This window comes from Pinus tabuliformis, chromosome 6 (assembly GCF_031772625.1).
Source record: "Pinus tabuliformis cultivar Carrire ecotype Pingquan chromosome 6, CPIR1, whole genome shotgun sequence".
NCBI lineage: Eukaryota > Viridiplantae > Streptophyta > Pinopsida > Pinales > Pinaceae > Pinus > Pinus tabuliformis.
Window position 1 is genome coordinate 859,957,158 of NC_142292.1, and position 12,375 is coordinate 859,969,532.

At 38.3% G+C, this 12,375-nt stretch overlaps 1 pseudogene; it reads right to left on the minus strand.

The window, feature by feature from the left end:
- Positions 1-10,111: 10,111 nt before the first annotated feature.
- Positions 10,112-11,197, minus strand: LOC149261605 (putative pentatricopeptide repeat-containing protein At3g49142 pseudogene; annotated as a pseudogene).
- Positions 11,198-12,375: the final 1,178 nt, after the last annotated feature.

The following is a 12,375-nucleotide window of genomic DNA, read 5'->3' on the forward strand; positions in this document are numbered from 1 at the left end:
AACCAGCGATTAGCGTCCCTTTTTACTTCTTTTTTTGCATCTAGAGCCCATTTTTGGTGCTATTTGCATCCATTTATCAAATATGGTGCAAAACTTGACACAAAATTTGCATCAAGTTTTGCACCAAATCTTACACCAAGTTTAGCACCAAGTATTGCAATAGGTTTTGCACCACGTTTTGCACCAAATTTTATGCCAAGTTTTGTGTCATCCTTTACACCAGGTTTTGTTCCAGGTTTTGCATCAAGTTTGGCACCTAATTTTGTTTGACATACTTTTGCATCCTCATTTGCATCCACTTTTTGCACCTACACTTGCATCAACTTTTGCATCGACTTTCGCATCCTTTTTTGCATCCTTTTTTAAATCATTTTTTGCATCCATTTTTTCATCCATTTGTGCATCCCTTTTGCGCCAAGTTTTACATCGTGTTTTGTGTCTAGTTTTGCATAAAATTTTGCATCTACTTTTGTTGCATCCACTTTGCCCTCTTGTTTGGCATCCATATTTACATCCTCTTTTGCATCTATTATTGTACCCACTATTGCATCTAATATTTTTGTGCCACAATTAGCGCCTAGTTTGGCACCTCCTTTTGCACCCACTTTTGATTATAATTTTGCATCCACGTTTGCATCCTCATTTGCGTCTAGGTTTTCATCAACTACTACATCTATTTTTGCATCCCTTTTTGTATCCAATTTTGGACCGGGATTTGCATCGGGTTTTGTGTCTCGTTTTGCATCTACTTTTGCATCGACTTCTATTGCATCCACTTTTGCACACAATTTTGCATCCACTGTTGCACCCATTTTAAATTTCACTTTTTGCATTCCTTTTTACATCTTCATTTGCATCATACTTTGATTCTTTTTTTGCATCTATCATTACATCCACTTTTGTTATGCCACAATTTGCACCATGTTTTGCACTCACTGTTGTATCCACGTTTGCTTCCAATTTTGCATCCATGTTCACATCCTCTTTTGCATCAAATATTGCATCTATTTTTGCATCCACTTTTATGTCAGGTTTATGCATTGGGTTTTGCATCTCGTTTTGTATCTACTTTTGCATCTACTTACATTATATCCATTTTTTGCATCCAATTTTGTTTTGCCTGTTGCATCAATGTTTGCTTCCACTTTTACATCCATTTTTGCATCTTATTTTGTATATTTTTTGTCTATTGTTACATCCACTTTTGTTGCACCATATCTTGCGCCTACCATTGCAACCACATTTGCTTCCACGTTTGCATCCCCTATTGCATCCACTTTTGTTTCATCCATTTTTGCATATACTTTTGTTTCCGTTGTTGCATCCACATTTGTTTCACCACAATTTGTGCCAAGTTTTACACCTACCATTAGACCCATGTTTGCTTCCACTTTTGCCTTCATGTTTGCATCCAAGTTTGCATTGACAACTGCATCTACTTTTGCATCCACTTTCGTGTCAGGTTTTTCATGTTGTTGTGCATCTACTTATGTTGTATCCACTTTTCATCCAATTTTACTTCTATTGTTGCCCCCATTTCTATGTTCGCTTTTGCATCCCTTTTCCAACACTCATCATATTTTCTGCATTGATGATATTCCTTATGGCATTGACAATTATGAACAATTGATGACAATGTCAATAATATTGACAATGATGAAAATGAAGATGATGGCGATGACATGAATTGTGATTATGATGATAAAGACGATAGAGGTTACAATGACAATGATGATGATGACAATGATTATGATGATGATGATGCTAATGACGTTGGCGAATCTTCCCAATTTTAGATGTTGTCATTGTCATAATCATAAGCATTATCTTTGGTGTCATGATCATCATTTTCATCTAGGTCATCATCAAAAACAATAATGGCATGAATGATGATGATGCATGATTACAACAATGTCGATAGAAATTACATTAATGATGATGATGGGGATGATAAAAATGACAATGACGATGATAATGGTGGTGATGATCATCATCATCGATCATCTGTCAAAAATAGAGTTGTTACTTCTCTTACGTATATCAATGTTTCCTAAACAACCCTTTTCTAGCACTGATCACATTTTTTGGGTTGATGATATTTCTTACAACATCTACAATTATGAACAATTGCAAACAATGTCCATAATGATGATGATGATGGCATGAATGGTGATTATGATGATAATGTAATGATGCCAATAACAATGACAAGGATGATGGTGATGATGATGACAATGATTATGATAATGAGAATGACCTTACAATCTTATGGATTCGTGAACAATTACTAGTTTCAATACCATCTTCTGGATACGTATTACTATCATACTTTTTAAATTTTCTGTCTCTCTTGAGGTATCTTACTATAATGGTGTTGTCAACACTAGAAAGATATCTTGTTGTAATGGTGGTTCTAATGTTAGCACTAGCAAAGTTTAGTAGGGAGGATGCTACTACAAGAGGAATTCCTTCTAAGTGACTATGGCATTCAAAATGAGGCTTTATGGGCTGCTTGTTAACACATGTTCTCATGCTCATATAAAATTAATGTGAAAAGTTGCTTTAATTGGTTCCCATGCATAATTGATATTGATAATGGGGTGGTATAAAATTGTAATGGGAATATCCGTTAGTTAGTTATGATGGGTCAACAACATTGAAACCATCCAAGTGACATTTCACCTTGGAACAATCGTCGCTTGTGCGAAAACACGAAGTTTATGTAAATGAAAGTTGTGATTGTAGTGGAATTAAAACCATCGAGAAATATCAAAGAAGACGTTTCCTACCAGTTTTGAAAGACAACCAAGGCATTGAACAACTATTTGCGTTAGGATGTAGTGAGGGAATCGAAGGAAATTTGGCAGCCCTAAGTTTCCATTACTATTGCCAATCACACATTCAATAGTAACCATAAAAGGTAGCCACATATAAACAGAACCTCGAGGTGTTGACAGTCAGAATCTATTGTAATAGCTTTGACATATATATAGTTTTGTGTTTAGATGAGAATGAAGTGGGCTTCATCCAGGGTTCGGCTCAATCCTCGTCCATTCCATGCAGTGGTGTTTAATTCGCCAAGCAAGAGAATATTACGTGAGTGTTCAGAGTTAAATCAACAGAAATCAAGGACGTGTGATTGTCAAATTATTGCTCCTCCCTTATGATTGAGCGCTTGATGCGATGGTCATTATCCTTGGGTGATACTTTTATTCCCCATTTTCTATTGAAAAAGTAGCGTTTTTCTGTTCGATTATGATAGGATTGGATGAACGCCGGTTTGGGTGGATGTAGACCCATGTTTTTTTGTGGTGATCTTCAAATGTCTTGAGGATAAGAAAAAAATCCTTGACCAAGGTCCATGGTTTTGGGGATGAGTTAGTCTTCTAGTGAAGCCATGGTTTCCCAACTTCAATCCTCTCACTATGTTGCCGATGACTACTCTAGTATGGGTAAGATTCCCAATTTTCCCATTCACTTTACCCATCTAGATCTCTTAGAAAAAGTGGGCAATTTTATTGGAAGATTCGTCAAAGTAGGCAGGGAAAGACTTTTGAAAGGCATTTTCACCTATGTTTGCATATGTGTTTAGGTAGATCCCAATGAAGTTTTGCGAGATAAAATTGAGCTCAAGTGGATGGGAATTGTGTATTCCCAACCCCTGGACTATGAAAATACAACTTTTTGATATAGGAATTACCAACAAGATAGACACCTTCAAACTGTCTGTCCCTTTCCAATAGGGGCTTCCTCCTTACAGTCATCTAAGAACTCTAGCTGCAGTTGGAGGGATCTTAAGGAAAGAGAGGGATCCAAAATGTAACACCCCTCCCTTGTGTGTCAAACTTTGCAAACCTAAGCTGAGAAAAGCTAGGTATGATGTGTAATATAAAAAGTAAATACATTATTAATAAATTAATCACTTGGAAAAGCGAGACACCAAGAGATGAGATTCTTGCCAAATCACATTGGTGAATGGGAAAGGATAATTCTTTCATGGTAAAGCTTCTCGATTTAATTCTAGATAAGTTGGATGGATTGGAGATAAATATCCATTGAGAAAAACATAAAAGTTGTGCGAGAGAGAAAGGCAATCTTCTATGAGGAAAATCCTCATGGGAGAGAAAGGTGAGCTTTTATGAGATAAGCCTACGCAAATGGATAAAAAGATCCATAAAAGTGAGACACCGCTAATGGAAACCATATCATGAAATAAGGTATTAAATACCCATTGCATAGATCAATTGGAGGCGGTTGATCCATGGCAAGAACCTCGACTCGGTGGTGAACTGAAGAGTCATTTCTAGGTTGGGTAGCGGTGCTCTGTTTTCCAAGTGTCATTCTCTCTTTTGATCTAGTTTGACTCACTTGCATGGATTATTCTGTATGTTGGTTTCTTACCCTCTATGTTATAAATTCCTTAGCATATGAGAGAATTTTCTTGAGTTTTAAATGCACTGCATGTGGCGTTAATGAGATGATTTTATGGATGCTCGCATATGAACAATCATGGTTTGCAATCGCATAAACATTGCCCCAGAATCGATCCACGAGCCACCAGATCTCTCTCTGCACGACTTCCAACAGTTCATCTGCGTTTCTTCGTGGTCAAAACGATTTCAGAAAAGGTATTTTTCTGCAAGAGAGTGCTAAAATTGCAAAGCGCCATTATTTTCTTGTCGCCGTCATGAATCCTCTACGCCTTGTCCTAATGAAATTATTTAGAGTTCTTGATTGGAAAAATTTGCCATATTTCAACTTTCTGGAAATATTTCATCAAATAAGCTACCGTATTATCTAAAATAAATCTGAAGAAAGAGGCCGTGCTCAAAACAATGTTTTAAGCAGCAAATTTCACAAGGGTTATTTCTGGTTCAGTTATTCTGAGCTTTCAATGGAAAATTTTGACTCTATTTTGGCTTACAGGCAAGATTTCATAAACTAACGCTCTCTATAAATGGACTAGACAAGGTTGTGCTCAAAATTTTGTTTAAAAAATGGCAGAGTTTGGGAAGAAGTTCTTTAAGTTAATGGATCAGCATTCAGATGCATTTCGAGTGGTTTGATTGAATGATTTCTGTCTCAGTTCCGCACATTTAAAAGTTTTGGAGAATGGGAATTGATAATTCTGGTATTTGATGGTGTTCTATTCAAATTACACAGAAGAAGATAGAAAGCTAGGGCTCACAACCCCTACCTAAGAAATTCTGGTATTTGATGGTGTTCCCCCGACCAACCAATTGTTAGGCTCACAACCCGGCTAGGCAAGGTCAAGTTTAGGAACAACCTAGCTAGGCGAAGTGAGAGAGTACCGTAGTTAAGCGCTGCAGGGTCAAAGAGAGAAGGTGAAGGGTTGGATGCCTCACCGATCAATGGGCTAAAGTAGGGGTTGGGTGCTTTGTCAAGCCCCCCCCGCTTCTTATTCACCAGTGTCATGTCGAGAGCAAGGAACATTCTGGCAAATTCAATATTAAGCATCAATCTGCGATGAAATAGGGGATTCCTCTATAATCGGCTATGGGCTTATCTAGAAGGGCACCTCCTGGCCTTATGACTGGCATCTACACCTCCTTCCTTCCATATGCTAAGGTCAATGGTGAAGTGGGTCTAATCTCTTGCTATGGAACTTCATGCATGGACAAGGAATCAATATCTACCTACTATGCCAAGGGGACTATTAGAAGGGTACTAAATAGGACTAAAGACTATTGGCTATTGGAATGGCTAAGTTATACTAGATCTAGATCTTTATCTCGGTAGAGAAGAGAGTAAAGAAGTGAAACGTAGAGATGCGAGTATCATATGTCTAGACGAGTATAATATGTATAGAGCTCGAAGAGAATGAAATTCTCTGAGAGCTAGCCATGGCTCAAAGAACCTCTTTTTAGTTGTTGAATTTAGTGTCGACTACTTTCTCCTTTCCCTTATTTCCTCTCTCTTATTCTTTTTTCTTTTCTCCTTTCTCTTATTCCCCTGTCCTTTCCCCCCTCTCCCTACCCGTACCCCACCCTCGCCCGGACGACCCTCAAGCGTGCCTTCCCCTATCCTCGCCCTATGATCGCTTATCGCTTATCTTTTTTCTTGAACTCGTACCTTTGATGGCTCCTCCGGAGAGCGTTCCGTTCTCCTGCGGTGCCGCCCCTTACCTCTTTCAGAGTAAGATAGACTTCTTTCTTCAAACAAGTAACAGTTGTTCGAAAAAAAAGAACAACCAACAACACCCAAAGTACTCATACCGACTTTCTCTCCTACCGAACCGAAGCAAAGCGTAGGTAACCGACTTTCTTTCTCTCGATACGACAACCGAAGCGAAGCATAGGTAACCGACTTTCTTTCTCTCCTACCGAAGGTAACTACCAAAGGTAGGCATTCATCTACCGAAGGGAGGACGACAGTAACTGACTTTCTTTCTCTAGATACGACAACACAACTACCAAAGGTAGGCATTCTTTCCGGCATCTTTCCAACTCTTGCTCTTACCTCTCTTTCCAAAGGAAGGAAGGGGGGTGTGGGGGGAAGGAAGGATCAGCTTCCTTCCCACCACCAATGAAGGAAGGGGGTTGTAAGGAAAATATTATTAGTGCCAAATGAAAATTTATGTTAGGGATGCTTTCACATAGTTAGTTTTGTAATTATTATAAACATCACATACATAACAACCACAAATAAAAAAAGTATGTAATATATAAGAACAAAACTAATGAAGTTGTTAGTACTAAAATGAGGCATATACTATCACATGTAATCTTAGATATACTTAGTGTGAAACACCATGACATCAATGTCTGAGCAAATTGTAAATGTGCAACAAGGGCTCAATAGGGGGCTAATATTTATTTGATAGTCACGTTCTTGGCTTTGTTGCTTCATTTGAAGGAAGGAGGACACTATTGAATTATTTCAATTACATGGTTCACACCTTCCAAGTATTAGTTAACTTGCCTAAAAAGGTTCCTAACACAAGTGATCAATGCAAATATCACCCATAGGCTACTTTTGTTCACAAAACTTAACTCTCCCACTTTATTTTTGTAAAGACCCACTAATTCAAGTGTAGCCATGGTAGTTGATGCACAACCTCATGTGCACCAAAAAACATCCCATAACCAACCTCCTCGAACCAAGCTTACCCTTCCACTCCTAACACCAAAATGTGCAACACTTATCATAGGGTCCAAGGGGTATTGTCCTTGGTGGCCTCTCATCACTATTGATAACTAGGGTTGAAATGTCACACCCCATGCTTGTGAAACATCTACATCATTTGGCACATTGAATTCCATCCATGCGCACCAAGTTCTAATATGCATGCATGCTTATCCTATATCTGCTTATATTTAGGAATGCCAACCATGACATAACCATTACAATATCTTTCTTCTTATTCTTCTTCTTCTTATTACTATAGAAAAAAAGGACCCTTTTGTTATTCACGAGGAAGAAAAAAAGCACAAACATTGACAAAAAGATTGTAACTTCTGTCATTACAATGGGTTGCCAGAAGACAAGGCATCACGACCTAGAAGAAGAGAAAAAGAAGTTGTTGTAAAACCAGGGTTTTACAATTTTTTTTTCTTCTGCAAATTATAAGACTGACTAGAAATGACAATAGCATGCAACCAAAAATTGTAGAAAGTGTATTATACAACCACGAAGAGGGCCCTACTATGAGAAAAATGGAGACAGTGACTAGAAATGACATTAGCCTGTAACCAAAAATTCCCGAAAGTGTATTATACAACCATGAAGAGGCCCCTGTCAAGAGAAAAAGAAAGACATTGTATTTGAGGCTAATTGAAAGCTGAATGTAGACTCACTTGAAATTTATAGTAAGCTAGTTGATAACTAATTGAAAATTTGACTTAAAGCTGATCCATATTAGTATATGGGCATCGAATGAGAACTTTGAACTAGGTTGCCAACTAATTCATCATAATATATGTAACCTGTCTCCAGACAAATAATTCTTTTTTAGAGAGAATCTACAGTTGTATTTAGCTCCCTATGGATGTGATGGAAATTGATTTCCTAGAAGTGGTTCTTTAACTCCACAATTTTGCTTTTCCAGGAGGATAAACTTATAACTTCCAACTATGCTTTACTGTCATTTTTTTTTGGCTCCATTACAATATTTGTATGTCAACAACATGGCACACTACAACCAAGAAGATGAACAATTACATCATTAAGAGTTACAAAACCATCTTGCCATCGAATAACCAACATTAATTAAACAACCATTTAACAACATAATAGCAATTACACTATATATATATATATATATATATATATATATCACATTACACGTATAAATACCGCATTTCAATAGAAGTTAGATGAATTGCGCTAGTCCCAAAGTTTTGCTTTGACTTGAAATTAAACTCTTCTTCACTTTGTGATTTTTGTGTTATCCACTAGCATAGACCCATCTTAAATATAGATATAATATGAGCGGAGAGGGATCCAATTTCTTCATTGGCAATTATTTTTTATGAGCAAACATTATTTAAATGTTTTGTATTTTTTGTTTTTAAATTTTTTTTTTTAAATTTATTTTGGCCGACACTAGCAAAATTTCAACTTTGATGATGGACAAACATCGCTGTAACCATACTAGGCTATAGAGTGAGCTTGGCATATTCATATTATTTTCATCCTCAACATTGAGGATTGTGTAAAGCTCAGTGGAAGATGCCCCTTGGAATGATGGACAAACATGGTTATAACCATACTAGGCTGTAGAGTGAGCTTGGCATATTCATATTATTTTCATCCTCAACATCGAGGATTGTGTAAAGCTCAGTGGAAGATGCCCCTTAGAATAGTTTTGATGCCCCCAAAATGACTTCCATTCTCAACCCCTCCCCATGACATTTGAACTTAAGACCTCGTAACAACTAAACCCCATACAAACCAACTACCCTACAACTTATCATGGATCAACCACAACAATACTTATTATAATAATTTAAAACCAATATTTCATATTACTTTTCCATATTTATCTCATTTACAAACCCCTCAACCCCATCCCATTATTATTACAATAAACACAATAATATATCACCAAGGAAAAAGTTCAAATTTGCGAAAACAAAAAACGCACAACAACCTCTGGTCCCAACATGACAACATGAATGAAGTAGGCCTCTCATGTTGGAGATGATTTAGGGGTTATTCCATGGCCTTCTCTCCCTTTGAAACCCCCCAAACATCCCTGTAATAATTTATTATATTATCTTTAACGATGCTACTTTTACTCTCAATCTTTAACAGCTACCGGCCTTCCCTCTTCAAAACCCTTATATAGAGTGTTTTCTCTCCATCGACCTCAAAAACCCTTATATAGAGTGTTTTCTCTCCGTCGACCTCTTTGCCCTTTGCCTTCGAAGCATTTTTGCACAGTTAAATCCTTTGTCCAAAATCCTCGGGGTTTCGCATTCGTGTCTGATATTGGGCGAGTTTCTGGCATATTTTGGATCCATCGATTTCATTCGAGCCCTCCCTCTGTGCACTATCTGGTATTGGGATGGCTGGAACTCAGGAGGATCCTGTTCTTACACGGGCAGTAGATTACGATTCGAGAGAGAACGAGGATGATGCCGGAAAGGAAGAGGACACTGGAGCTCAGGTTGCACCCATTGTTAAGCTTGAGGAGGTTACTGTCACCACGGGCGAAGAAGAGGAGGATGTCCTTCTTGACATGTAAATTTCTTAATCCATGGCTATTTCATGATTTTGTTTTGAAAGTTGTTTTCATGGCCTCTTCGGTGGCCCTTTTCCTGTGCACATAAATGGGACCTTGACTATAAGGAAGATGCATTTGGGCAGTTATTTACTTCTAATTTTTCTCCTTTTTAGTAAGATCTGTTTTTATCGGGTTCTCGATGTTTTGTTCGCCTGTTGATGATGATCGGAAACAAGATCCAAAGCCTAATTAATGGAAACAAGATCTTCCACAAACAGGCTACTGCACAATGTAAAACAACACGTGGAGCGACATTTGTCCCTAATCATGGGCTTATGTTGCTAGTGCAATGAAACCAACATCACCAGTAATCCTTGCAAGAGCACATTCCATCCTTGAAATAATGAAAACGGTTTGCATCTCTCATGTAAATTTCTCGCATAGCAATCTTGGAGATGAGCTTGGTAACACTATGGCAGTTGCCACAGATGCGCAGGTTTTTTGTAATCCAAAGTGGGGTTCCAGGGTTGTGCTTATTAGCCCAAAAGCAAGGGCCAGCTTCTCACTGTGAGTAGACAACATACTTTCCTTCACCTCCTCCTCCACATCATGTAGTACAAAATTTGTATCTGGAACATACCCCACTGCCTCCATCTTCCTTTCCAAAGTCTCCAGCATCTCATAAATTTCCTCTGATTGAGGGTGTGATCTGTCTCCCATGACAAATGCATGAACCCTATTATTTACCTCAGTACAGCTGTAACCTGGAGTCTTTTTAACCGCTCTGTCCTTCATCATTGTTCTTACCCTTGCTACATCTTCCCATCTGCCAGCTGCAGCATAGATGTTTGCCAGCAGTACATAACATCCAGCATTTTTAGGTTCTAACTCGAAAAGTTGCTCTGCTGCATATTGCCCCAGCTCAATATTGCAGTGAACTCTGCATGCTCCAAGCAAAGCACCCCACACACTCGCACCTGGTTCTAAAGGCATGGTTTTAATCAAGTCCCATGCCTCATGTAGATGCCCAGCTCGGCCAAGGAGATCAACCATGCATGCATAATGCACTACCCTGGGAACAATGCAATAATATTGAACCATAGAATTGAAATATTGTCTGCCCTCAAGCACCAGGCCTGAATGGCTGCATGCAGACAAAAGAGAAACAAAGGTGATGTGGTTTGGCAGTATGCCCGTCATCTGCATTTGGTGAAAAAGAGAAATTGCCTCCTCACCAAGACCATGCATTCCATAGGCAGCAATCATTGCACTCCATGATACCACATTTTTTTCAGACATCTGGTCAAACAACTGGTGTGCAACCTCTAAAATGCCGCAGTTGGCATATGTGTCAATTAGGGCTGTGACTATAACAAGATTAGAGTTAAATCCACCTTTAATTATATAACCATGAATCAACTTACATTGTTTCTGCGATGCTAAATGCGCACATGCCAGGAGCACACTTACCAAAGTGACTGAGTTAGGTTTCACGTCTGCCAGTTGCATCTGATGAAATAGGGCTAAGGCATCAATATTGGGGAAATATACCAGCCTTAAGGCTCATTTTACCACAGTAATTCAAGAGCAGATTTGTAATCAATGACATGAGTGAGCAGTGAACTGATACAAGCACATTTACCACAGTAATCTAGGACAAATTGTTACCATGAATAGTATGTTATCAAGAGTGTAATCACCACAATTAGTCAGTGATGTAATGATGAATTTCCAGCAGTGAAAGGGCCAGAAGTTTGGTACATGACTGAGTTGAAGTAAACAGTTCTGAAGGGTAAAAAGTTCTGACTTATGGGCCAAGTTCTGTTTTTTGAGAGACCAAGTTTATATCCGCATCAAGGCTTTATTTACTCCTGGCTGAGCGTACTCTTATTGAAGGGTCCAAGTTTGAGTTTTCTCTTTGGTGTGAGGGACATATTACAGATTTGGAGGCTGCCTTGAAAACAAACAGGCCATGATACCTCTGCCTGGGTGTGAGAGCTGATATCATCCTGTTACCTGTGCGTACATCTCCCTTATCAGTGCCAAACTATCTCAGATTTACTGGAGGAGTTCTGGACGTGTTGTGGAAGAGAAAGACAGAGATTAGGAGGGTTTTCTTCCAATTTATACTCTGGAATTTTGCAAACAATATAAGACTGTCCACTGCCTTAAGAATTCACTGTGTATTTCAGGTTCTCTTTACCTCTTTTATTTTGTCTGTATGGCTGAATTAAATGTAAGGTCTGTGTCTTCTTAAATCTGATATCAGTCTCTTTCCTATCAGTTTTTATTGTAATTCTGGCCTAATATGTATATCAAAACAGCATGTAGAATATCCTTTATTCAGAAAAGGGATCACTGCTACACCATAAGAAGAGCCACCATTCTATCAATATATTTCCCACTGATATGGACCAGGTTCCTCTTTGAGTCTTTCATTTCTGTGCACTGTACTCTTGCTCAATTAAGTACGTAATGTCACTATTCTGATGATATACATTTTTGAGTAATTTACATTGGGGTAAATGTGGTTTATATGGCTGTAATATCTTCATTTCAGCGAGTAAGTTGTGTTGGGTCCTGTGAAACATTGTACCTGAGCTGGAATGTGTTGACGAATATTAATTTGGTGCACTGAACTTGTTTAAAATGACTATGTGATGCTAATATTCTTGCTGATATACATT